This window comes from Pipra filicauda, unplaced genomic scaffold (genome assembly GCF_003945595.2).
Source record: "Pipra filicauda isolate LSUMZ 115617 unplaced genomic scaffold, ASM394559v2 scaffold97_size2427393_pilon, whole genome shotgun sequence".
In the NCBI taxonomy this organism is placed as follows: Eukaryota; Metazoa; Chordata; class Aves; order Passeriformes; family Pipridae; genus Pipra; species Pipra filicauda.
The window spans coordinates 1,068,417-1,094,704 of NW_024105175.1; the positions used below are offsets into that span (position 1 = coordinate 1,068,417).

Here is a 26,288-nt window from a genome sequence, read left to right on the forward strand (position 1 = left end):
TGGATTAGTGCTAGTTCTCTTCCCTCTTCTCTTCCTGCTTTGAGACTTCAATCTCCTCTTTTTTCTGTTTTTTTTTTTTTTTAATAAATTTTTAAGGGTCACACGTATCATCATCTTGCTGTATTGTTACCATTGCAGCAACAATACCAGAGGCTGTTGAATTTGATTATTATTATTCCCTTTACTCTTCTTCTTGTTATATGGCGTGTGAAATTTTTAATATTACATTTTTTGCTAATCATAGTAGCCCCAAAACGTGAGTAGCACTAACCTGTCAGTTAAATCAAATCAGCATCGGTGGGTCTGGGTGATTTTTTCTCTTACTTCCCAACATACACAAACTTTTGACAAGAACTGCAGCATTGGTTGTTTGTACCTTCAAAGGAACTATGTGGGTAAACTTGGGTGGCATGCAACAAAGGTTTTATTTCAAAAAGACAGAAGCAGGAAGTGGAGAATCAGGATCCCACCTCCAGGCAAAAAATGCCTCTTGGCCAAGGAACTACAGATGCTCTTGGTAGGATGGGTCTTGATTCCTGAATTCAGCTACCAAACTTGTCCTTCTCTATGTTTGGGACCCAGGCCAGACCCCAGGCCGATACACCCTGTTTTGTTGCTCTTGAGTTTCTGATCAAGTTTGGTACTGTCTCTGCCAGCAATTAACAAAAGCTTTGGCCTAAAGCTCGAATATGATTATCATAAACATCCACTATAGAAAATATTTCATTAGTGACTGTCTCCTGTTCAATTTAAGTCCCATACATTTTATTTTACATCTTAAAATAATAACTTCATGTCATCTACTGCAGCTTTCAACCATTGATATCAAAAAAATTGGCAGACTTCAGAAAATACGTGCCAATTCCTGCAATCCTTTGCATCCTTTCAGTGAAATCTTGTAATGAATTCAAATGGTTTTCCTTGAGAAAGGAATGAATAGAGGGTGGGTCTGTCAGAGCTGACATTGCTGCGGTCAAAACTAAAAGTGAGTCACCTTTGAGGAAAGGGTAAAGCCTCTATGCAAAGCAACAGGGACAAAACAGGGAGGCAGATGCTTTACAAGCATCTCTCAGGTATGGCACAACAGCTGAGGGCTTGTCGTGGAGAAGTAGAAACCTCTCTTAAGCAGAGGGGGATTTCTGCCTATCTACAAAGATGCCACCTGGGGATCCTCCTGGCCAAAAGCTGTCAGGAATTTCGGTCAGCAACCTCCTGGAAGTCTGTCTTCACAACAGGCTGCCATATCCTGACCACATCTTGCTTGAAATAACTGTTCTTTACTTGGTACAAATGTGTTCCTATAGTATGTTAGACTTAGCACAAATTCTCTAAATCCCAAGTAGATGGGAACTGAGGCAATTATATGAAGTTCCACATGTGGCAAAACCAGTACTGCTTAAAAGCATTTAGTATTATTAGACTGGATTTCTCAAAAAGAAGAAATACTGCTCAGAATGTAAGATCACTTTATGTTTTCAGCCTCCTAAATCTACTTGTTACAAATTTCCTGACTTTTTTTAACCTCTGTTTCTACAACAGAGCTGAACAGTCTGTTGTGGATATTTCTGTTAATGTTATTATGTATATTTTCTGGTCCAGGCAACCAGTACCTATCCACTTGCATAACTTTAACCAGTTCACTAAAAACGGAGTTTAAAAAGGATATAAAAAATGGTATTTCTGTGTGTAGGAGGATGCGAGTGAGAACATAGCTCTTTCCCTCAGCCCTGGTGATTTACATGGAGTAACATCATAAACCTGTCTCTGTGTGGGAGGCTCCATGAACACAGCATGAATCTGTCAAATTCCAGTCTCTCTGGCATAGTTTGTGCCAGCTCAAAATCTACTAGAGACTGAAAAAAGAATCCTAAAAATATCTCCCAGATATATAAAGTAGACACCACAGAATGCAGTGATAAGCATTTCATATGGATATTAGCGGAGATCTGCTTTCTTCTTTGGCTGTGTTTCACTTTCTACAGGCTTTCCCTGATTATAAACCTGTCTGCTTTATCTACAATGGGCTCTGCATCAGTATTGTCACTTGCAGGCTGGTGCCTCCTCATAGAACTGTCCACCAGAAAGAAACAACAAAACTTATTTGATAAAACTTTTATCTATGTGCTTGGTCAAATACAATTTGCCAAGGCTTTGAAAATCTACATCTGTTCTGTGTACAGTTTGTATTGCCATTTGTTACACAGATGTGTAACAAGACAAATACCTGTCCAGGCATACATGTGATTCAGAAATGCATATGTTAATCATGCTGGTGGAAGGAGGTGAAGGAAAAGACAATAAATCAGCCTACAAATGGTTTCAATTGGAAAGGTCTAACAGAACAGGGTTATTTTTATCCTAGGATGCTTTTAATTTGAATCAAAAATGCTTTACCACATGTTTTGCCAGCAGTTCAAAAGAATTGGTAACAAACATTTAATCTTTTTTATTCTGGGATTGGCACTAAGCCCTCATCAAAAAGCATATGCAGTCAAACAGCTTATCTCCACAGAGCTGTTTTCCTTAATGTGTTCCTAATTATAATCCTATATATTGCTCACTGTGGCCGATTGAACAATATGGCAATAATTTCTTTACAGACCTCGCTATTCTTTGAACTGCAAGTACAGAGGGCTAGAACGGAACCAGATCAATGGGATTTGAGTGCAGGGGAATCCAGCCAGATGCAATCTCTGGAGAATGCATTTCCAGCTGTTCTCCAGAAAGGGACTGGAACAGACAGCTGGTAACTGTGCAGTCCCTTTCATACAGCCCCGTGGATCTGTGCTGCAAGGTGTAGTCTTTTTTACCTTTATTGCATTCTGTTCCTCTGGGGAGGGATTCAAGCAAATTCCACAAAAAGGGCGGTTTTTAACTACAGGAATTGGAGTAACAGCTTGCCCACCCCCTTCTCTTAAGATTTCATTAGACTATTAAAAAGTTTCTGATGGGCTATTTGAATCAAACTTGGGCAAACATTTCCATAAGCTGAAAGCTGTAAAATGAAGCCAAGAGGAAGTAAAAGTATTTGTGTTATGGTTTTAGCTATGTTTGTTTGTGGAGGGTTTTAGAATACATAAAATCTGAAAAGTTATACCTTTTGTTCTTTAAGTGCCTGCAGCCTTAGGAATTGCAACCCTCTCTGCTTCCTTTTCCCTTTGTGAACACCTGGTTCACAAGGAACACATACAAGTTGTAATGTGACAGATACCAAGTAAATGAAAATGGTTATAACTGAAGTTATGTGTACGCCCAAACAATTGTTTGTGTTTGCCAGCTTCCACTTAGCTCTGATGCAGTGATAGATAACAAGGAGAAAAAAGTGGCCAACTAAAGATTTGGTACTCTTGTGCATTCAGTAAAGTTTCCCCTTGCAGATCATATTCCTTCTTTTATGATCAAGGTATGCATTTCCTTTAATGGAATGGTTTCCCATTGCCCACATACTCCTCACATACAGAACATCCAAGCAAAACAGAGCATAGTGCTTCATCTTTAAAACAAAGCAGATCAGAGAGGCAAACTCCTCAGACTATCCCTACATAATCCACAGGTCAAAATGGATATTCTGGGGCTATATATTGGCTTTAAGGGAAAAGACAGCATTGTACAAAGTGCTTCTAAGAGACCTTTCAATTCCTCTGGAGGGGTATTGGGCAGGTTCTACATACCACAATAGCCCCAGGCCTGGAAATCAGGAAGTGGTATGTTTCATATGTGTATGTTGCTGATGTTAGAGGGACTGAAAAGCAAATAAACTCATTTTTACCCCACCCACAAGATCCAAATACAAAGATTTTTTTTTGACCTCTGCCACATGTTGGCAGATTTATTTACAGAACCTGAATAGTGGCATATGGAAGTACTATTAGAGACGCAGCTGCCAGAGCTGCTGTCACTCCAGCTATGCCTTGTGAAATAGGGCTATGCACCCACCAGCTTCAACAGCCACAAGAAGGAGCAGGAGCTGGGTAGCACTAAAGAGAATGGAGGTGGATATGGGGGGAGGTGGATATGCAGAAAATCCTTCTGATCCATAGCCAATTGGAGTCACTAGGAAGACATCTCATGATTGCAACAGACTTTGGACCCCATCTTGCCTATGTAACATCTTCACATGCACTCACACAGAGTGAATTGTTGGGAGACTGTTCTGACCTTCTCACTTGAAGGTCTCACAAAACCCATTTATTCTGTACCTGGGTCTAACTGCCTTTACCAAACAATGTTGAGAACTTCACACTACCCCACTCACATTGTTTTAAATGCCTGAAGTCTACTAAGTCAAAGTGCAGAATAATATCACTTGAAAAACAGTATCACTTAATATATCATTGCACATACGAATAATCAATCAAATAATTAAACTTGCTGAGCATGTTCAGACTGTTTTTGGGGCAGTCAGTGTTCACTGAGGCTCCCCAAGGAATAAAGATAGTTGCTTTCAGAAGGTAGCACCACTCTTTTTTTTATTTTATTTTCATGTCTTGTGCCTCTAATCCCTCAACTTTTGGGATCATTGCCTGCCAGATATCTTAGTTATCACCCTTCAGACAGGTGGAAAACATGTTACTGTTTGTCTGTGGTTCATAAGTGTCTTAGGGTGCCAACTTCTTAAGACTGCCAGAGATTTTACTGCTCACTAATTCTGTTCATGTTCATTTTTCCCTCCAGTCATAGAACTATTGACACAACGTGTCCAGATACCAAACCATATTTTTTGATACAAAATACATATCTTTTGCCCTAATTGCCTTTTGTATACTGTCAAGTCACCACTAACCTTGTTTCATTTTCAAATAGACGCTGCACATTTTCAAATAAAGAGATGGATAAACAGTTTTTTTGCTGAATGTTGATCCCATCACTTGTGTTGAGTCCTCTAGAAAGGATTCTGGTGACTGTTAGATTGTTCTGCAAGTCAGCCACTTGTAACTGAAAGAGTATTCCCTGCGAGGTGTGTATTTCTGGGCACTTTCTAGACTTGAGAAGAACTTTATGGGCAGTTTTTTTACTCATACCTTCACATAAAGAAAAGCATGAAACTTTTTATTCTATTGACCTTGGCCAAAGATTTAACCAGATAAATAATTGTTCTTTTTCAGAATCTGTGATGAATATAACACTGGTTACCAGTTTCAGCTGTGCTGTTACATGAAGACCAAGTCAATAGCCCGCTTGTAGCATCTTCTAAGACGTTAACATTGCTCCTAATGTCATTAGATTTCAGGATCAGGGCCGCTTTGCCTCAGATTCTCATGTCTGTTGAATAACTTTGCACTGTAACATTCCCAGGTAGTCAGTTTAGGCTGTTAGACTGAGTGTGTTTACATGATTCACAGTATCAAATAATTTTGTACCAGTTTCACCTCTATTAACACATGCCTGCTGCTGAAAGCCTCAGCTTTGATGACCTACATGCACACTTACTGTCTCACACACATATGTTACTGTCTTCACACAGAAGCTACATTTCTACTCATCCAGATTTATCTCAGCTGATCCATGTTTTTCAGTCCTTCTGGTTATGCAAAACAACTTTTTCTTCTCATAGTTAAACACCATCTTTATAGTCTTTTGTGTCCTCTCTACACAAAAAAATGTTATGTTTTGCAGTCAAACCCCTCAGGGCCTGGAAAGAACCCAAATGGTAGTCTGCAGAAATAATATTTCTCAAAGGGACTGTTGAGTGTGAACAAATATCTTCTGTTTTTCTTAGGGCACCCTGTTGAAAGCTATGTGGCATTATTCATGTTCTCCAATATGTCTCCTCTCATAGGTAGAGCAAAATTGTCACATTTTATATACATAATTCTTCAGGACTAAAAATAGGCAGAGATTTGTCTCTTTTTTAGTCTAAAGGGCTACCAAATGAATATATTCTAGTAGGGGTTTTTTTGTTGCATGTCTCCTAAAGCAATAACCAACATAGTCTGCTTTAGTGTAAAAGAATCTTTCCTTTGCATATAAGTTGCTCATATTTTGGCTTTTTTAGCAATATTCCCAATTCTGTTGGGACTTTTCCTCTTCTTACTCCCCTCTCTTATAGTAGTTCGAAACCTCTCACTGATGTGTTAGACAACATCTTCGGGAAATTGCATTCTTAAGTTAAAGCTTGCTGCCTGTCAAACTTGAACTGTTTTGTTAATAATGATTTCAACATTCATCATATGGATTATGCTTTTTTTCCTCCTCCCTTTCCTCCTGTGACCTGTTTTCTGTCAAGGAGTTGCCAGTTAATATTGCAAGCTTTTTAGTCTCAGATCAGTTACCAACTACTACGTTGTTTTTTCCCTCTTCCTGCCTCATTTCTTATATAAGATACGTTTCTGTGAATCTCTGATTTCTAATTGCCTCTTCATTACTAGCCTTAGCTGACTGAAAACCATTAAAACCACCAAGTGCTTCAGAACCAGCTGTTGTGAAAATAGGCTGTTTTCTGAATTTCATTGTCTTGACTGTCATGTATCTCAGACACACAGGATGAATTGGTCTGTTTCAACTTGATCCAGCTACATCCCAAACTACCAGAGAGCTACAGGTTTGATACAGATTCTGACTGTTGCACTATTCCAACATTCACATAGTGCATTCTTTTAATTTCTTATTGCTTTAACATGTGATAACCATATGATAATCAGTGAGCAGATTTACAAAGGATGTAGCATTTAACTCAAGTCCCAGTCAAAAAGAAAAATTTCCATTTACAGCTTATGTAACTTTTAGTCCTAATTTTACGTGTAGGCAGTTAAATCATCCTTAGGTACAAACCATTTTGTTACATGTTACTATTACAAAAATGTACATGAGAGCAATAAGCAGAGTAAATGCACAGTTCAGGACATCTGTACTTCCATTCCTAGTATTGACAGACTAATTTTCCTTTAAAGTCTCACTAAATTTTAAAAAGCATGATAAGCATGGCCAGCAAGGATGAGAACTTACTACTTCCCTTCTAATCACAGAGCAAAACAACAATAAGATGTACCCTTATTTTCTCTTTGAACTACAAACATTGAGTACTTCTTTGACCAATGACATAGCTTCATGAGGAAGAATGGATTACGGCCTTATCCTGACTTCCCATAGCCTCTGATGCAGTGGCTGAGACCACATTTTAGGAAACAAAATGCAGGAAGCTTTCCTCAGGTAGAATTTTATTCCTCTTTTCTCATTTCCCAGATAAATGCTTTAACTCTTAGTGACTGTGTCCTGTTTCTGCTGTTTTCGTATTTTTTAGGTGGTTTAGGTGATTTCATACTCTGATAGTGATGGCATACTGCAGACTTTTTCTTCTCCCACAATTCCTAATGAGGTGCCTTGAAAGCAAAGAGATCATTTATTTAGATTAGATTCAGTTCAGGATTGGGCTGGATTCATCCGACTGAATCTAAGAATTTAACTGTGGAGGCTACTTTCTTTGCCTTAGACTCCATCTTTATTCAATAAATCTGTCTGGAGAGAGAGAGTAGGATGACAAGTTATGTCTCTGCTAAGTGGTTGAAAGTAGGTAGATAAATCCAGGTCTGAGGGGTGTCCTCTTAGACCTTTAAGGCATTAGTTCAATACTGAACTTGCTTATATACACTTTTATTTGAAAAGTGCATAAGCACATCCTTGCAGTTAAACATCTAAAACTTAGGCATAAAGTCCTGCAATAAATCATCTTTTTCATGACTACTGACTGTGACATATTTCTTAAAAGAGAAATGATTCCTGAACTTCTATTTTTCTGAAGTGACTTTAAACCTCCCTATGGTAATAAAATATTTCCTACTAAGCTAAACCTTCTTAACTTTCTCAGATTTCGATGTTGTATTTCCGTCCTGTGTTTCTGCTTTGGAAAATTCCTGAAGTTTACAATTCCATTCATTTTAGTTTGGAAAGCTGATATTATATATTGTATTCAAATTACTGGTTATATTTGAAGAAATAATCTGGTTGTACTTGAAAAGATAAACTCTGACTATAATAATTGCAGCAATATGAAAAACTGTTCCACCTTCTGTTTTCGCATATTGGGAAACCCAGTGTATGAATAGAAGCATATTCAATATTTGGTCTTGTTTGATCTTTCAGTGAAGCTACTCAGTCATCTTATTAGTTAGCACCTAGTGAAATCCGTGTTCTTTGACTAATGAAAGTCTAGCGATTACATTTGGGATTCTCTGAAACAAGAGATCTCATTTTTCTAAGCATAAAATATGTACAAGATATAATAACTGCTGAGATTACAGTATGTTTATAAAATGTAACCCAAGCTAAGAGCCATCTATTCCCCAAATACAGGGAACAATTGCACACTAGCCAGAAGAAAAACTTCACTTCAGGTACTGGAAAAGCAGATGAAGTCGCTGGGCAGCCTTATCCCTCCTGACACCAAAGAGTCAGAATTTCAACCTCCATCACACTCATAATGGGGAGTTTGCAGCAAGAAAAAAACATTTACTTTATTTCCCCATTCCTCCAAGCCAGAAACCTGAGTAGTCTTTCCCCTCTCCAAGGCTCTAGCCCCTTGTTTCCTAGAGTCCTTTTCACTGACTTGCCCCATGCTAAGAACTGAGCTTTTCCCCTCCTTGACTTTTCTCACTCCACAGCAACCCTCCTTCCACCATGCATTATCATGTCTGTAAAAGAGCTTCTCCAGGTCCTTTTTCCAAGCCAGCTTAGGCATTTTGGTTTGTAAAAAGAGACTATAATATTTTTCTAAGGACAAAAATATTTAAGTGAATGTCTACTTTATTTGTATTATCACTCCTTGGTAGAAACCAAACGAAGTTAGATACCTATTCAATAGACAACCGTTGAGCCTGAAATAATTTTGTACATGTGGACAATTGCCTTTTAACCTGCTATCTGTCTAGATATGGTCTTCACTTAAGTTGTCATGTTCATCTTGATGAAAATGTAACTAAATAGGATCAAAATGAAACAGCTGAGGCAGAGGGGTTTATAACTGGTGCCAAAACAAATCTATGGGACCAGATTTTTCCACCTAGATTGTTTCAGTCTAAACAGACTGAAAAGTTTTCCCCCTAGTAAGAGAGAAGCCATTAAATAAGCAATTTTAGTAGTTCAGTCACCCTCAATTTATTTGGTGTCCCTTTGAGATTATTGAGTGAAACAAAAATAATACCTTTCTATATCTTTATTTCTATAGAAAGTAGTGAATACTGAACATACTTTCACACTTTCCAGACTTTTGCTCCTTGCTGCTCAGCCTCATTTCCTTATTTTTAATGATAAATAAATTAACATTAATTTTCAGTGTTCACAGCACACTATATACATCAGCTAAAAAAAGAAAAATGGTTAGTAAATTCTTTTTAATGGAATGCAAAATGTACTGCCCCTTCTGTGACCTCACCACTCATTCAGGAAATTGATTTGTCAAGAAGTAAAATAAAAATGCATCATTTCATCACATTTTTGAAAAATATTGGTCCAATCTTACAAGATGCAGAGAAGGCTCAGCTCTCTTAAAGCATTTCAATGGAAACACTTAGCACCTCACAGTAACAGGATGATTTTACATGTTGTTTCAATGATCCCTTTAATAGTTAATTCTGGAACCAGCAATGCTGAGCGTCGCAGTGCCTAATGCCCTTGTTGGGCCTGGCTCCAAGCCAGCTTTATGCTTTGGAGCTTATATGTACCCAACAATCTCACCTTAAAAAGCATTTGTTTTCCCCGGGATGCAGGTGTTGATATTGCTGCATTGTAGGTAAGATTCTTGGCTCAGGTTATAAATCAGGGCACGGTGCTGACTGGGGAACAGAGTTCAGGCCTCAGGGCGGATCTGAACAGTCACTCCCCTCCTCCTCTGCAGTGATCCTGTGCAGCCCAAGAGTGGTCCAAGAAAAGCAGCTTGTACAGGCACTACAACGTCTGGAAAATCTTGTTAATATTGATTTTCAAGCAAGAGGGGCAGATATATCAGGCATGGCTTTCAACACTTTACACAAGTTTTATACCAGTGCAACTGAACTTTAATGAAACCTTGCTGGCATAAAACTGATACTACACAACCGACAATGGCTTGCGGCTACTGCTACTCTTTTTTGGCAATATGAGAAACAATGATTAATTTTGCCACATTTTAGAATATGATTAGTCATGACAGAATCATTCATGGACTTCTGATCCATCTGGTACTGTAACGTCCAAAAGACACAGGATGTAACAACCCATTATTATTCTCCAGTATTAATAATTAATAATCTCTGAAAATGTTTCATAGGGAGCAATTCTCCCTCTGCACGTTGTACTTCAACCTTCCTTCCTGTTGTTATCTTTCCAATTATTTCCATCTATGTCTTCTGCTAAATGTAAAGCCTTTGAGTTCATAATTTTATTCTGCGGTACTAAGACAGACCCTTATCTTTTTTAAATCTTCATCATCTTAACCTTTGTCTGTTTGCACATCTTTGCCATGTGACACCTGTACACCAACCAGATGCTGGAGTCCTACACTCTACTTCCTTTAGTCATTCATCTATTCATTATTTTTTTAGAATTAATTTAAGTTAGTTATTGTCTGCAAGCCAGGAATTACACATAATATCATCTTCAGTAAAGTGTGAGAAAAGATCAAATATACTGAATGTGGCACTGGAAGAACCCCTAGGAATATCAGAACAAACTCCTACCTGATCCCTTTTCCTGGTCATTGCTCAAGTCAGATGATAGACCTTGTCTTCAAATGATGAGGAAAATAATGCATCTTTTGGTGTGCCAATCAAATCCTGAAGTTGGTAACTGGCAGCTGCTCTTGTCTCAAGCTGGAGATGTTGATGAGCTACCTGAAGCCCTCTGGGTTCCTGGTACTCACACATTTACCACAAGGTAAAGAAAACTCCACTTCCAGAAATCCTGAGATACTTAAAACAATTTTTTGAACTTGCTAGGTGTTTTTCATCAAAACTCTATATATCTGAAAATTGCTAACCTCTTCTAAGTACAGAGCAAAAAAACCACAATAAGGAAAGGAAATTTAAGTTAATAAGTCCAGGAAAACCCTATGATCTTCATTTTGGTTTAACACAAGCTGGCTAGCTCTTGTCCATTCGAGGGAAATTATCTGAGTTAGGTCTGAGTAAAATCTGAGTAAGGTCCTCAGGACTCAGCCCACAGTAACTCAGAATTTCCTATATATTATTAGTCAAATAATTTTGAGAAAAATAGCAGAGACAGAGTGTTTTCTGCAGCATACTTGCATAATTTTGAGATCGAAGACTGTTGGGAATTTTTAAGATTGTGTTTTCTGTGCTTCTGTAGTGAATGTTAGATTCAAAACTTTATGGCGATATTTTTATAAATTGCCAGTTACCCAGATGAACAAGTAAAACAAGCAAAATTGATCCTTGAAAATATGAAATTCCTTTTCTTTTCCTTCCTTTTTCTTAGTTCTCTGCAACATATAATCTGTCCAGCAAAACAGTATCAAAAAATTGAAAAAGCAAACTGGGAATGGAAACTGTTGGGCACGGGGTGCAAAAGTGGAATAAGATGAATATTTCAGAGATATCTACAGCTTGTACATACAGAGCACCTCAACTATTAGTCTATGAGAAATATACAGCAAGAGTTGACAGGTAATGTTTTATTTCAGAGTAGGTAGTGGTTAGTATAGGACATTCAGTACATGGGATGGTGATGGCTGTGGTGTAACTTACACTGTTAGAACAAGGCTGTGGTGTGGCATTTGGCCAGTGGTTGAAGTGAAAACTGAAAAGCAACAACAGTATCCTGCCAAAATCTAGTATTGTCCCACAGGCTTTTCATTTTATTCCAAAGGTCATAACATACTGTTTTCAGCCAAATCTGCTTTAAGAAATTCCCACTCTAGGAAAAACACTTGACAGAATAAGTGCTATGTTGATTGTTTTTATATTTTTAAAAGAATTTTCTTTGTACAGAAATAGGTTTGTAAGGTAATGTCTGTGTACAAGAAGGTAAAATCCTGTGAAAAATGTGGCACAGTAAATGGATAAATCTTGTAGCTCAGCAATTTGTGTCAATGTTTTACATAGGAGGAAATCCTCTGTGACATGTAAATGATAATTGAATAATTTCATAAAAGAGTACTTACTACATGAGGGCTTTACTGTTTGCAGTGCCATACAATGGAGTACATTAGCAACACAGCATCAGTTTAATGCTGGACATTGAAGGCTGAGCCCTGCTTTTACTTATTGCATCAGCAGGAGTTAAAGAAGCCTTGTTCTAAGAGTAAAGGCCAGAAAGGCAGGGTTGAAAATTAGCAAATACTGAAGAGTGAGGCTTTTTGCATAAGTTGGAACAGATTCCCTTTCCACTGCTGTTTTTACATACTGAGTTATCCTTCTTATTTAGAAAAACACTTCTCACAAACCGCTGGTTTTGAAAATCAGATCTGTTTTTCCATCTAGGTTCTTTCACTTCATTACCTAAGTGACTCCATCATTCTAAGTACCTAATACCTCTCATTATCTTAGTGACTCATTTAGGAGCTGTTTATTTAATATCATTAATTCATTATGAATATATGTGAGGGCTAAAATCTACATTTGCTCTGGAAGATGGAAAGCTTTTTTTTAATTTCTGAGGTCTAAGTTACTTAATAGCATATGAAACCACTGGAAAAGTTTTATAAAGAGCCCTGAGAATAAAATTAACAGCTGCTTCCCAATAAGATATAATATTTTGCATAACAATAAGCAACAGCTACCATTTATTGTTAAACCAACAGGTGCTTCTCAGCAGTAGATTTATTTAGTTCAGCAGTGGGTTTCCTTCTACATTGAACTTTCTTGCTTTGTAAAGGAAACTTTGCCCTCAAAGGTGAGGAAGAATTCAGTCATATTTCCTCCTAGAGAAGTCACTGCTGGAGGAACAGGCAAGTTGGACATATTAAAGCACCATGAAATGTGTTCCTTTTTCAGTGCCCAGCCTACTTGGTTGGCCATGTAAAATGGTCTCACTTTCCCACACTGTAATTCTGGTAGCTACCACCTAATGCTGTGCTAAGATGAGGGAGCTCTGAAATTTCTTTTGTAGGATCACAAGGGCATGTTTTACCTTCTCCAAGGCTATAGTACCTGTGTCTATACTGCCTTAGGACTCTTCCAATCAGAGGTGTGTGCCAATAATTTTAACTTCTGCACTTTTTAATTGCTTGCAGTCCATACTTACACACATTTCTGAGTGTGCTTTCTATAAGACAACCTCGATGGACATTTGTGCCTGTTCTACTTTGTAGGATAGCTCAAGCTCGAGGATGTGTCCACAGTATGTATAGGCAGGGCATACCACAATCAGGGTTGTTCAGCAAAGCCATTCACCCTGTATTTGGTGATGTCTTATGGAGATGTCAGATGGTCAGGGTCAGGTAGGAAAGTCATATACTTGCCTTACTAAAAGGATCTCATGTTAAATATTGCAAGAAGTGATGGGAAATGTAAGCAGAGTGCATTTGAATGGCTCACGTTTTGCACTAGCCCTCACACTCTTATTCTTTGCAAATATGACGTATTCCTTTCATCTTACAATTCTTTCTAAAATTAAATCTCCTTTCAGTCTGAACTAGGACTGGAACCACTGAAAATGCTTCTTTAAATTAGAGAGTTCGCATGAAGAAAAGGCCAATTACAGTTATTTAGAAAATATCTATCTAGATTGAACAGAAATTTGGAAGGTAGAGAGATCTATGTGTCTGCATCTTGTCTTGGTGTATGTATCACCACTTGCTCAGAACACTAACTAAAAGGAAAAAAAAATCTTTCCCATTGGCTGTGAGAAACACTGCAGAGCTCAGACAGTGTGGTACTGTATAGGAGCACAAGGCATGCTGCATTCCAGTCTGAGCTCTCCTGATTCCTTTCTGACTGTGTAAATACCGGTCTTTCAGACAGGTCTGGTGCCTACTCTGTTCTTCTTCCTACCAAATCTAAGCCCCTCTTTTGATCAGGCAGGAGCGGAGAATTTCAGAAAGCAATTTTTAAAAAGGATTGTGTTTCTTGTCTTTTTTGTTTATTTGTTTGTTTGCTTGTTCACCACCCATTATTTCTATTATTATTACCCTAATTTCTTTGGGCATTATTTCCTGCAAAATTCTGATCATCAGTATATCTGTTTGTTTAGATCTCCTTGTCCTCCACTCATGATACCTCTTGAAATCAGCCTCAATAAAATTCATAAAAGCATTGTCTTAAAAATATAAAGTTCACTCAAGTTTTCTAATGATCAGTGTATTATTAAGAGTCAAACACTCAAGATGTCTAATCTGCTTTTCTCACCTCAGTGCCTCCAGCCATGGAAAAGCTGTGAACTCCACAATATCTGGTGTGGCATACCAGCTGGCCTCTCCACAGGCATCTTCTGTCTTGTTCATCAGCACACATAGCACATGGGTTTATGGGGCTATCATTTGAGAAGGAGGAAGGCAGAAAAAGAAAAGAGATACTGGGAAATTCAGAGATAGTACCAATGGACACTATCCCAGGTCACAGTGTGATCATAGTGTGAAAGCTGATGGAAGACATAACAGACATATATCCCAGCCAGTTCTGCTGCTCAAGACATAACTGGCTTTCTGCGCCTAAAAGGACTTAAGAGTTTCCTTTCCTGTTGTTCAGGGCTTCTTTTAGCCTTTCTGTCACTAGCACTGACGTTTCACAGCTTTGATCTCAGTTTTGATACACACATGTACCACATTGTGATGACTCTCACCTGATTTCTAACCATACCGTGTGGGAGGACCAGGATTTATTTTACCTGTCAGACTTAATCATCTTTGCAGGAGTGATAAATATTCACAGGTCAAGAAAAAAACTGCATTTTAGGACTGAGGAAAAATAGCTGGTGAAACTCTCCCCCAAACTTAGCTTGAATTCATGGGTACGGTTTTCTCTTTCAAGTTTTATTATTGTGATTGTTTTAAAATCTGTAATGCTACATCTGTGCAAGTCAACAGATAGTTTGGAAATGAATTTTTGGTTATTATGTATAGAATAGAGATTTCAAAAATAAGTGTGGTGAACCTCTGTATATATTATTTAATAAAATCATTTTTTATATCATTGTAGAGAGTGGGGTTTTTTGGCATAAGAGGTAAAATTGCTGTTGTATGTTTCCAGGAAAATCCTTCAGTTTTATTTCTTAGCAAGAATCCTTTTGAATTATTTCTTTAAACCAAATAGTTTTCTTTCATGTACGTGCAAAGGTTTGAAAGCAATAAACCCAAACATGGACTCAGCATTTTAAGAATGCATGAAAAATTCCTTCTATCACCTAATTTCCCCAAAGTATGCATATGTGGTTACCTACCCTTTTGCTGGAAATCTCTGGGGATTTAGGAAGCTGACTATCTTATGATCAGGAGCATGAACCAAAGTATTTCTCCCAGTAATGACATCTGAAATGTTTACTGGAAAATTACCTCCTCTTAGGTACTGCAGAGCACCACAGCCTTGCAGCGTCCATGTTACAGAAAGCAATTCATATATCAAACAGGCGGTAATCCCAAAGAGGATGTGTTATGAGAAAGGGGTCTGGGAAGACGGGATGTTTTTTTCTGCACACTGTGCCTAACAATGCTGAAATGTTTTTTTCCCTGTCCGTTTGCTTTAACAATGTGCCATTCTGTACCTCTTAAGCACTTAATTTATTCCAACTCTTTGGCCTGACCTGTAATCCCCCCTCTCCTTACCCATCTGACCCATCTGTGTTTCATTTCCCACTCATCAGCATCCAAAGAGCCAGGCCCAGGCCCTGTTTGGAGCCATTAGACAGAGATTGGCACTGTTCCCTCTTCCTGCACCACATCCTCCGCTGAAAAAAATGACCATCAGATCAGAGAACAGAGCCTGCTTTGTCCCCGGCAACCAAGATCTGGAAGCACTTTCAATCATTTGCACTCTATACCCACTCAAATGCATTAATGTGATCAACATTGGGCCTGTTGTGGGCATTTTTTCCAGCAAATAGCTTGCTAGCATTCCAGGCATGTACTTCCCTGAAAACAAGACCGAGACAGGGCCCTGAATATTCAATTGGAAAATAACCAAGAGCAAGAGCTTAGCTTGGCACGGCTGGTGTTGATTCTTAATAAGTGACTTCCTAAAGCTGAGGCATGGGGCTTACAGCTTCAATGACTTGTTTGAAAAATATTTTGTAGGTGCCTCATACCACTTTATTTCCTGTGGTATGCGTCATATTGTGAGCTATTCTGAGCCAGGCTGTTTAAGCACACTAACATTTTTTTCCAAGATTGCGGTGTTTAACTAAAAATGTGCTTATACAAGATGAGCTCATAGCTATTAGTGCTGATGTAGTTTTAACTAGTTGGATACCAATAGCCCAAGGCCTAAAACCTGCTGAAAAAGGGGGAAAACATAAGCAAAACCCATCCTTCTCAGTCATTTAAGGCTTTTTGAAGACAAGACAACTGTGAAAATATTTTAAAAGTTGGATTTTGTTCTTATAGGACCTTTGCTATGCAAAATGCCTTTCAATCTTTTACAAATGCTTGCTATTGAAAGACTTATGGATATGAATAGCTGAAGAGATGTCAGACACACAGTTAAAAACAATTTCTTCAATGTTTCTGCCTTTGCTACATGTATCCCTTCCAACAAAAGTGCAGCTGGATGGCCTAGGTACATCCTAATGTTTTATTCATTTGACTATGTGTTTCATTGACGTGGCTACCATGACGAGACAAGTTTGAGTGTGCTGAAGGAGGTCAGCAAAGATTTTTGTCAAGGCACTCCGTTGTGGAGGAGGGTGTCTGACTGTCACAGCGCTATTGTTCAGTGACGTGTTGTTGTACGATTCCCCATTCCTCAAGCTAAAAGAAGATGGCAGCATTTTGCATGAGACACTTGAAAAGTTAAGGGGTGGGATTTCTGGAGCTTACCTTGGTGCCTAAAGAGGACTATGAACAATGGGATGTACCTTAGTGAAGCCTTGTTTCAAGGCCCATTTTAGAGAAACTACACCTGCTGGGATTATATCAGATTGTGTCAGATATAAAGGTGTAAAAAAGGAAATAATAATTAAAATGAAGTGGTTGAATGTCTATATGGAATGTTAGGACTGTGCCTTTCTAGGCCAAAAGCTGCATCCTGGACTTGATCTGCACCTAAAAGTTCTATGTAGAAATAATCGCAGGAAAGAGAATGGATATAATTTATATTTTCCCAAAATATGCTATGTATGGAGCAAGAGGAACAAGAAAGGCAATGATGTGCAAATTACAGATACTGTGATCTCTTTTTTTAACCCAAACTATTTAAGAGTCAGGTATTCAACTCTAGAAGAGCTTATATAAAAGTACATTTGCATGTACACAATTTTATTTCATCCAGACTCCTTTTTCTGTATTTCAGTGAAAAATAACTGTGACAGGATTTACAGCTGAAAATGTCAACAGGAATGTTTTACCATTGCATTAAAACATCTATACTTTGTTGGTGAGATTATTTTTGTAACAAATGCATACATGTAAATTGAAGTTGGACCCTATCCTAATGGGAAACATAATAGTTTCTTCCTGAATTACTGGAAAGAAATTGTCCTGTACAATTCTAGAAACTCTGCTTATCCTTTTCTGTGGATTCCATTGTAATTTATGGCACTTCGTAAAAGTGGTAGTGCTTTTTGACAGGGTTAAAGTACGTATGTTTGTACTTGCACATCTGAGTCTTAACTATGCAGATTCCTCAAAGGAGACACAAACCTAGATTCTGTTAGAAATTTGTGCAAATCACTGATTATGCTAAACACCCTAACCTCCCCCATTTTTTATAAAGAACTTCCCTCTGAAGTGGGTTAAGGTCTCAGTGGAGTATAGTTTCAGCTCCCTGCAAAGCAAATTCCAGGGCTTCAAATTCCTTCTATAATACACTATGCTTATTACAAATTGTTTTGCATTATGGAAAATAAGCTTCCCAATTTAGCAAAGTAATGGGAAGAGAATGCGTGTAATAGAATGTCACAATAACAAATTCTGTGATCAATCACAGCATTTCAGAGTAAATGTGGTAGTGCTAGTGGTATCTGCTGCAGTGGTGCTGAAGTTCTATGCTCATGATGTTTGAGCTGATTTGAGTTTTCCCCTTATTTGGCCCCATAACAGAGCTTTAATGTTTAACGTGGGCATAAATTCACTGTAGCCTTCAAGTGAAGACTATATTTTAGAACTGAATAGAATGCTTGAATTTACTCTCCAGATTTTTCTTCCATGATCAAGTAAAGTTCCATATAACTTTCCTTCTCAGCGCAGTGCACACAAAATCTCAGGAAACAGAAGGGCTTAATTAGGACCCTATTTTATAGTTTCACCTGAAAAAATACATTTTAAAAATTACATATGTTTGGCTGTGCAGATTTTTTAGTCAATAAATTCTTGTTAATTAATCACATTAATGGCACTCCTTAAAAGTTGAAACAAAATCACAAAACAAACCAAATACCCCATAAATATTACGCATAAAGAACCATTCACCAATGCATAAACTACATGTCTAAACCATTTACAAATATTTCTTCTTTTTATTTTACTTCTTTTTCCTTTTCTCTTTCTTTTTCTTTTTCTCCTTCTTTTCCCTTTTTTCTTTTCTTTTTTTTCTCCCCTTTCTCTCTCTTTTACTTTCCCCTTTTTTTTACCTTCTGTCCTTCTTTCCACCTCTTTTCCTTTATTACAGGCACAATGCCAAGACAACAGCTGCTATCAGAGGTGAGAGTTCCCTAGATAAAGCCAAACATGTTTTGGGGTGGAAAATATATGATATTTGGTTAAATGATGTAACACTTTTCCCCTTCTATCTTGACTTTAAATGCCCGTTTTAGAATTTTAAACAGAAGTGACTGCAATGACCTTCCCTCAGACAAAAAGAGAAGTCCCATTCAGTCATTGTTTTGTCCCAGGATGCTGAAAGCAGTAATCCTCAGTGCAAACTGTGGCAAAGAATACTGCGTTATGATCTATGACTGTCTGATGTAGAGTTAATGACACAAAGGCAGGATTATATTGAGCCTAACTTATAACGTAAAAAATAAACATGCAAACAGAAACAGTCTGAGTTTCCTGGATTATCGCTTATGGTGCAGCTACTTGTTTAACAGCATCAGTGCAAAACCACAAGAACTTAACATCACAGCAGCTTATTAACTGGCAGACTCCTAAATCAGGGAATATGTATTTTTTGTCAAAGTGTTTTGGATGAAGCATGAGTGACAGTAAATACATGTCCTTCCTTCCCTTAGTAAGAAAATTAATCTTAGAGTAAAATGATTCCCCCACTCTTTTGTCTTCAGTGAAAAGGCAGTTTCTTCTTTGTATACAGTTGCTTCTTTGTATACTGACGCAATTCTTTGAGATAGACCGAGAGACTATCGGTCTCTCACCATAGGTTATTTGTGCACATACATCATATTCTATTACTATATACAAGTAAATTTACTTTTATTTTCATTGTTATATTTAGAGGCTTTATAATGCTTTCCCAATATCTGTGCTGGGCATATAAAAATGTCTCTGTACAACTTTTAAATTATAAAATTCAGAAAATGATCAGTCTAATTACTCTTGAAAAGAAGTAAGAGAACAGTTTTTTTGGATGCTTGTGATATTCTGATTTATCCCCCTTTTTTTTCCCCCCAGTTATTTCCAGGTCCTTGTAGCTTTTTAAAATACCCATTTCTCTTTAGGTTCTCCTTCATGTTTCTGTGTTTTGTCTTAACATTATCACTTTTCTGACAACAGCCCAGCTTCAGAAAACATGCAAGATGTTCACAGGAAGGGGTCCCTCTGTGGGCTTCTGCAATAACACTTATTTCAGCCTCTGCATATAAGACATGATTTGAGCATACAAAGTCATTACACAAAGACAATTCCTTTTCCCTTACATTTATTATTACTGTTTAACAATTGTTATTATTATTTTCATTTATTAGTATTGTTCAAGTCACTTGAATGCTCATTTCAGTGGGAAATGAGAGCCAAGAAACTGCTTTAACTTTTGCCAGTCAGAATGTGACTGTTGGAAAACCAAGACAAACAAGAATCATTTGAATTTGATAATGTTGCTGCATATTTTGTTCCCCACAGGCAGAGCTCTTCCAAAGAAAATGGGGGCTGACTGTGAGCAATTGGCCTAGCTACAGCCTGACGGTGTTTCTGTGGATAAAAGTGCCTCTGCTGCCAGTGTAGAAAGTGTAATGGAGCATGGGGGGCACAGAGCAGAACGCCTTGAGTACAGCTATGGATATTTACTGCGTGCCCAGGAAACCATGATGAATGAAGAGAAACCTGTGTCTGTCGTAGCATCTGTCAACATAATGGTTGCAGTTTGTTTGTGATCTGGTACTTAATTACAGTTGGCATCTATAGCTGATTGCTCAAGATTTGCATGCTTACCAAAACTTTCTACTGTCCTTATTTTACCAAACTTCAACTTTCACATACTAGTCAAAAATGGGTGAGGACTCAGGATGCGAGACAAAACTTGAATCTGTAGTGGAACAAAGGTTTTTCTGGTCAAACACAGTGGTTTGTAAATGATGAACTGGCAGAGATGCAGGAAAGTAAGGTAATCTGTACTAAGAAGGAAGGCACTGGAAATGGTGGAAGCTTCTAAGAGCTTGGGGTGGTTGCACTGGTGAGTCATTTCATTTATTTGGGGAGACTGATGGAATATATTTCCTCTCTTGTTGATTATGAAGGCATGGGATATGAATTTCACCCCTTGTTATTTCCTCTGTATCAGCATTAATACAGTCTTTAAGCTTTCTTCCTCAATATATTTATATTCTTCCGAATAACACACTGAGATCAATTAACTAACACATCTTTACATTACCCTTTCTCTGTGGGTTCCAGGAGACCTACAGATCATACTTCCTATCACTTCAATTTTACATTCGTCAAGGTTTAACCCCAGACAGCAGTCAAGCACCACAAGGTAGCTCACTCACTCCCCCCCGGCAGGACCGGGAAGAGCATTGGAAGGATAAAAGCCAGAAAACTCATGGTTTGAAATAAAGACGGTTTAATTGGGAAAGCAAAAGCTGCACATACAAGCAAAGCAAAACAAGAAATTAGTTCATTGCTTCCCATGGGCAGGCCATCTCCAGAACAGCCTGACAAGACTGTTTGGCAAGACAAACACCATCACTCTAAACATCCCCCCTCTTCCTCCTTCTTCCTTCCACTTTATATATTAAGCATGATGTCACATGATTTGGAATATCCCTTTGGTCAGTTTGGGTCACCTGTCCTGGCTGTGCTACCTCCCAGCCTCCCATACACCCCCAACTTTCTTGCTGGTGCGGCAGTATGAAAAGCAGAAAAGGCCTTGGCTCTGTGTAAACCCTGTTCAGCAATAAAACATCTCTATATTATCAACCCTGTGTTCGGCACAAACCCAAAACACAGCCCCATACCAGCCACTGTGAAGACAATTAACTCTACTCCTGCTGAAACCAGCACAACCATTGAAGATGTTCAGATGCTAGGCAGTGTGTAACAGTTTATCTGAAGATAAAACTGGCCTGTGTTCATGTTTCTGAAAAATAGTTCCTTTTTATCATAGATAAACACATCAGCAAGGCTAAACAGAGATGCTTTAGCACATAGACACCTTTCTCATACGTGTACTCAGAAAGAGGGTCAAGATACAGCTTCAGGGAACAGGCCTCTTACCAGCTTTTCCCTTTCCCAGGAAAGATTAAGCACAGCCACCCTAGCAGTCCTCAAAATCCCACATTTTCTCTGTTTGATGACTTCTAGATGCAGGCACATCATGTCAAGTACACCTCTCATGCCATCCATGCTATGGTCTTACACCTCAACACTTCTACCAGTCCACTGCCATGTGATGCTTGTATTGCATTTTGAAAAGAATTAGTAGAAGTGGCAATATTCTCACGACAAAAACTAAGCAGACCTTGCCATTCTTGAAGGCAACAAGCATGGAACCTGCTTCTTTAATTTTGATGTCAGACTTTCCATCTCCATGTTCTCTTTCGTGATACAGGCTTTTCTGTTACTCAGTTCATTATAGCAACCAACTTCCTAGAAAAAGAAGAGTGATAATTATTTTATCTAATACAGGGGAATGTATGTGATTATTTTAACAATAGTAGTGGATAATTTGTTGCCTAAGAATCACATTAAAATGGTAGTATATGAATTTATCCTGAATAAATGTCACCTTTTCTGTTACCAAAATATTTTTTGCTGTTGTCTTTAAGTTGTGTTAATGTGAATAGGTAACACTAATGGGGTTGTTAAAATGTTGAGTATTGCAAAATGAGTGGGTGTGACTCCACCAGGAAATATGATATTCTGTGGCTTGACTGTACTCCAAATCCTCTTGATTGCTTAAGTTTTTGCAGAGCTTAGGGAAACTGATGTTGCTGACATGCCACAAGTTATCATAATGCAAAGCCAAGAGGAATTATCAAAGATTATACAAACTTGATTTTTTTTAACTGCATTTTCTCAGAAATGAAATGTCATTATATTTGTCCTGGAAGAGAAACAACACTAGTAACCCAAAATTTAAGACATTTCCCTGGTCTACAGGTCCTAGATTTTTATTAATAATTATGATCTTAGAAAAATTTTCCTTAAACAGTAAAGAACATTCTTTCTTGTTCCCTGTTTTCCTTTCTCAGGTGTCTACTTATAACCTGCACAAAAGTGACAAAGCTACCAGTCAAGAGAACTTGCAGGTGAGAAGCCATATGCAGTTGGCAGCTGTAGAAAATGTTAATTTTTTTTTTTAAATCATGACTGTGGAAGTACTTAGAAGACTGAGTCAGTATTAAAAAAGAACAGAAACATGAAATTATCAAGAAAATACTTTTATTTTTAAGGGTAGAAGGATTAAATATATTTCGTGGCTGCTGATAATAGAATCACATTTGAGAAAATTTTGCATTAATACAGCTATGACATGTTTCAACTAAAAATCAAATGATTTTATCTAGTCTACATAGCTAAGACAGACAATACTATGAGGAAAAGACATTAGCCAGACACAGACAGTATAATATGGAGATATTAATAGGCTCAAAGGCCTCATACAGCAGCACAAATTCTGATAGTACTGTGAAGACAAGAAATGGGTCTGGATGTTGGATTTGTCTGCTATATTTAAAGACAGGAGGCACTTTGAGGTACCTGTCCCCTTGTAGGCTTCCCTTGTTCTGCAGCAGTTCAGCTGTTGGACCCCTTGCTTTTTCTTCCCTTCTGCTGGCTCTGTGTTCTCAGTCAGCATTTTCAGTTCCGTTAACCCTTCTTAAAATATAGCATTCTCCTTCATGTGGACATAAACACTTCTGTAAAGAAACTAATTCATCTTTCCCTCATTCCTTTTTTCCACCTGCCTCTTGTGTTCTGTAAAGTTTAATTGTCACTTCTTCGACTGTGTCCAAGTGTGTGCCTAATAGGAGAGATGTGATACTGTATCTGGAGATTCCAGCTTCTGGGTAGCAGTCCATAGTCTGTAGAATAGTGGGGTTTAAAAAAAAAAAAAAGAAAAAAAAGAAAAAGAAAACAAAAGAGAATAACTCCTCTTGACATAATTTTCAGGGAGAAAGAGCTGTGATGGACACTGAAGCCTACCTACTATCTATTCCTTTGTTTCATTCCACGCGCAGATCTTCTTGTATGTGACTCCATGTTGGCTGATGTCTGGTTTGACCTAACGTTAACAAACAGATCTGCTTTGTGCTTCTAAAGCACTACATAAATATGTTCCACTAAAGACAGATCCAGTAACATCTGTACTTTCTTCACACTCTCTGTGGTTTTGGAATAAAAGAGAAAACAAGAAAAAGGAAAAAAAAGCTCTTTTCTAGAGTTTCCCTACTAAAAAATACTTAATGTCTTCACAGAATTTCATGTGTATCTGTTTGGATGTAATTGAATGAATTACCTTAATAAATAGGTTTTGAAATACTTAATATTTTTTTCTTTTTCCACATGCTCCTGTGAGAAAGGTTTTCAGCCATGGTGGTATCTGGGACAAAACAGAAATATAAACTGCACATTGGCAGTATTTAGAGACTGAGCGCTTTTGGCAACAGTTTGCTTCTAGATGCATGTTATTATGGGCTCCAGGAAACTAACAAGGGTCATCACATCAGGGAAAGGTAAAATGTATTAGTAATCTCTTAATAATACTCTTCCATGCATTACTGTGTACTGCTCTTCATCAGTAATGAGCAAAGAGGAAGGTGACTGCTGAGAAGTTTTCTTTAGGGTCCACAAGGACAGGTTTGACAAACACCTGTCAGGAATGACACTTCTCGTGATGTCTTCCAGTTCTGGGATACTGAATTTTTGCAATAATTTGGGAAAAAATATCCCCAAAATCCTATGGGTATGTAACTAATGTATTGTAGTTTAATCATATTAGTGAAAGTGAAAACAGATCATAGTTCAGAATCATCTTTCATTTTGACAGTTGTAAAGTGTGACTTCATAAAAATAAATTACAAAATGGTAAACTTAATATAAGATTCAGCCAAAATTTCATACATTAATTATTTTTGAGAGAAGAATTTAATAGTAATATTAATGAAATTGAGGAGCATTAGTAATTAACGGCACTGAATTATAAGTTTGATAATTGCATGTGATGAATTCAGTTGAAAAATTTTATCTTAAAAGCACGAATCAAACTGGGCATTGCAAAATGTAAAAAAGACTGGTGATTCCAAATTTTTAATGCCTATTGTGATTTTAATGACAGTATTTTCCTGAGGCAGTAAAATGTCTTTGCCATACAAAGACAGTTCCAAGGAAAAGCCTAAATTTTCTTGGATTCAGATCTCATTTCTTTAATAGCAAAAGGCATCCCATTCCTGTCAATAAATAATATTCATTTGGAATTATAGTTAGCTTATCAAAATGGAATTGAAATAACTCAAACTATGCTTGCTACCCAGATATGTATATGAAGGACTGGGGAACTGTCACAGAAAATAAAGTACGATATGCATAATAATCAAAAATAAAGTATGTATGATATACATATTAATCCTTGATACTAACTGACAATATTTCCTTGCTAAAATAACTGCCCAAAGGATCATTTTCATGCTACATAACATATCCCATGGATGGTTTTATATCAATGTATAATTAAAATTAAATGAATGAAAGAATAAGTACTATATGTGAATATATAAACAGAAATCTGAAATAAAATGTTTTCTGCTTCAGCTGTGTGATTAGATATCTCATGTAATTAAAAAGTGAGTATTTGATTTATTTTGACAAGACTCTTAAAAATTTTATAATAGAGAGTGTTTTATGAAATTAGGAATTTTGAAACAAGGAAAAGTAGAAAAATAAACACATGAAGAAAAGCTTCAGTTCTTTATTTTGAACAGTATTTTTAAGAGGAATATTTTGAAAATTATTTTGTGTTGATACATGTGATATTTTTAATATGAGCAGTTAAATTACAATTTGAGCTATTGCACTATCATTTGTGGATTAAAGCTGAGATCTGAACACCAGGCTGAAAGCTGCTATTTGAGACATCTTTTCATAATTTGCTCCCCTCAAACTTTAATAATAAAAAAAAATTCTCCTTTCACTCCTGTTTGTCTATTCAGTTTTAGAGATAAATCATTCTGTGATATAGTTGTGATTAGGTGATTTATGTTTCCAATGTCTTTAATATGGACATTTTTATCAATTCTACAACAGATAAAACATGCTCTTGTCTGTAAGCTTAATGAGTTTGAAACCTATAAAACTCTTTTAATAAATTTATTAATGTATTTCCACTTCCCATGTAAATAGCCACCTAAAATTATTCCCTTCTGTCCTATAGCAATTTCCATAGCTGAGCGTATTTGCTCCAAGAGCTGTTGGACTCTTGTCAAACACTGACCTGAACAACGCTTGGGCATGTAACATGTGAAGTAACCCACTTTTTCACATACATGAGAGTATGTGAGGACTAAAGCCTTGCAGAAGAGTGGGTTAAACTGTGAAATAAGATACTATAAAAATCACATTCAAGCTATTTTAAGAAAAAAATTATTGTCTTTGGATCATCGTATTATTCAGGTATTATTTTTTTATGACACAGTCTGCAGCTATGTACAAAAAAAAAGATCTGGTAGGTTTAGGTTGAGACATGGTCAGATTCTGACAGGTGTAAACTGGCATAGCTTTGTAGAAAATTGGCTCAGACTGAGTCTCTGGCTCAGGCTATGCATAATTGAACATACAGACATCATGGCTGATTTAACCTTGGTTAATGCATCTGAGCCTGCGG

The 26,288-nt window shown here is 37.4% G+C and overlaps 1 long non-coding RNA gene across 1 annotated transcript in view; it reads left to right on the forward strand.

The window, feature by feature from the left end:
- Positions 1-22,742, forward strand: part of LOC120322501 — a 57,921-nt gene extending 35,179 nt beyond the window's left edge. Inside the window, exon 3 of the long non-coding RNA XR_005562258.1 lies at positions 22,663-22,742. This is a non-coding gene — a long non-coding RNA (uncharacterized LOC120322501). The remainder of the gene's footprint in view (positions 1-22,662) is intronic.
- Positions 22,743-26,288: the final 3,546 nt, after the last annotated feature.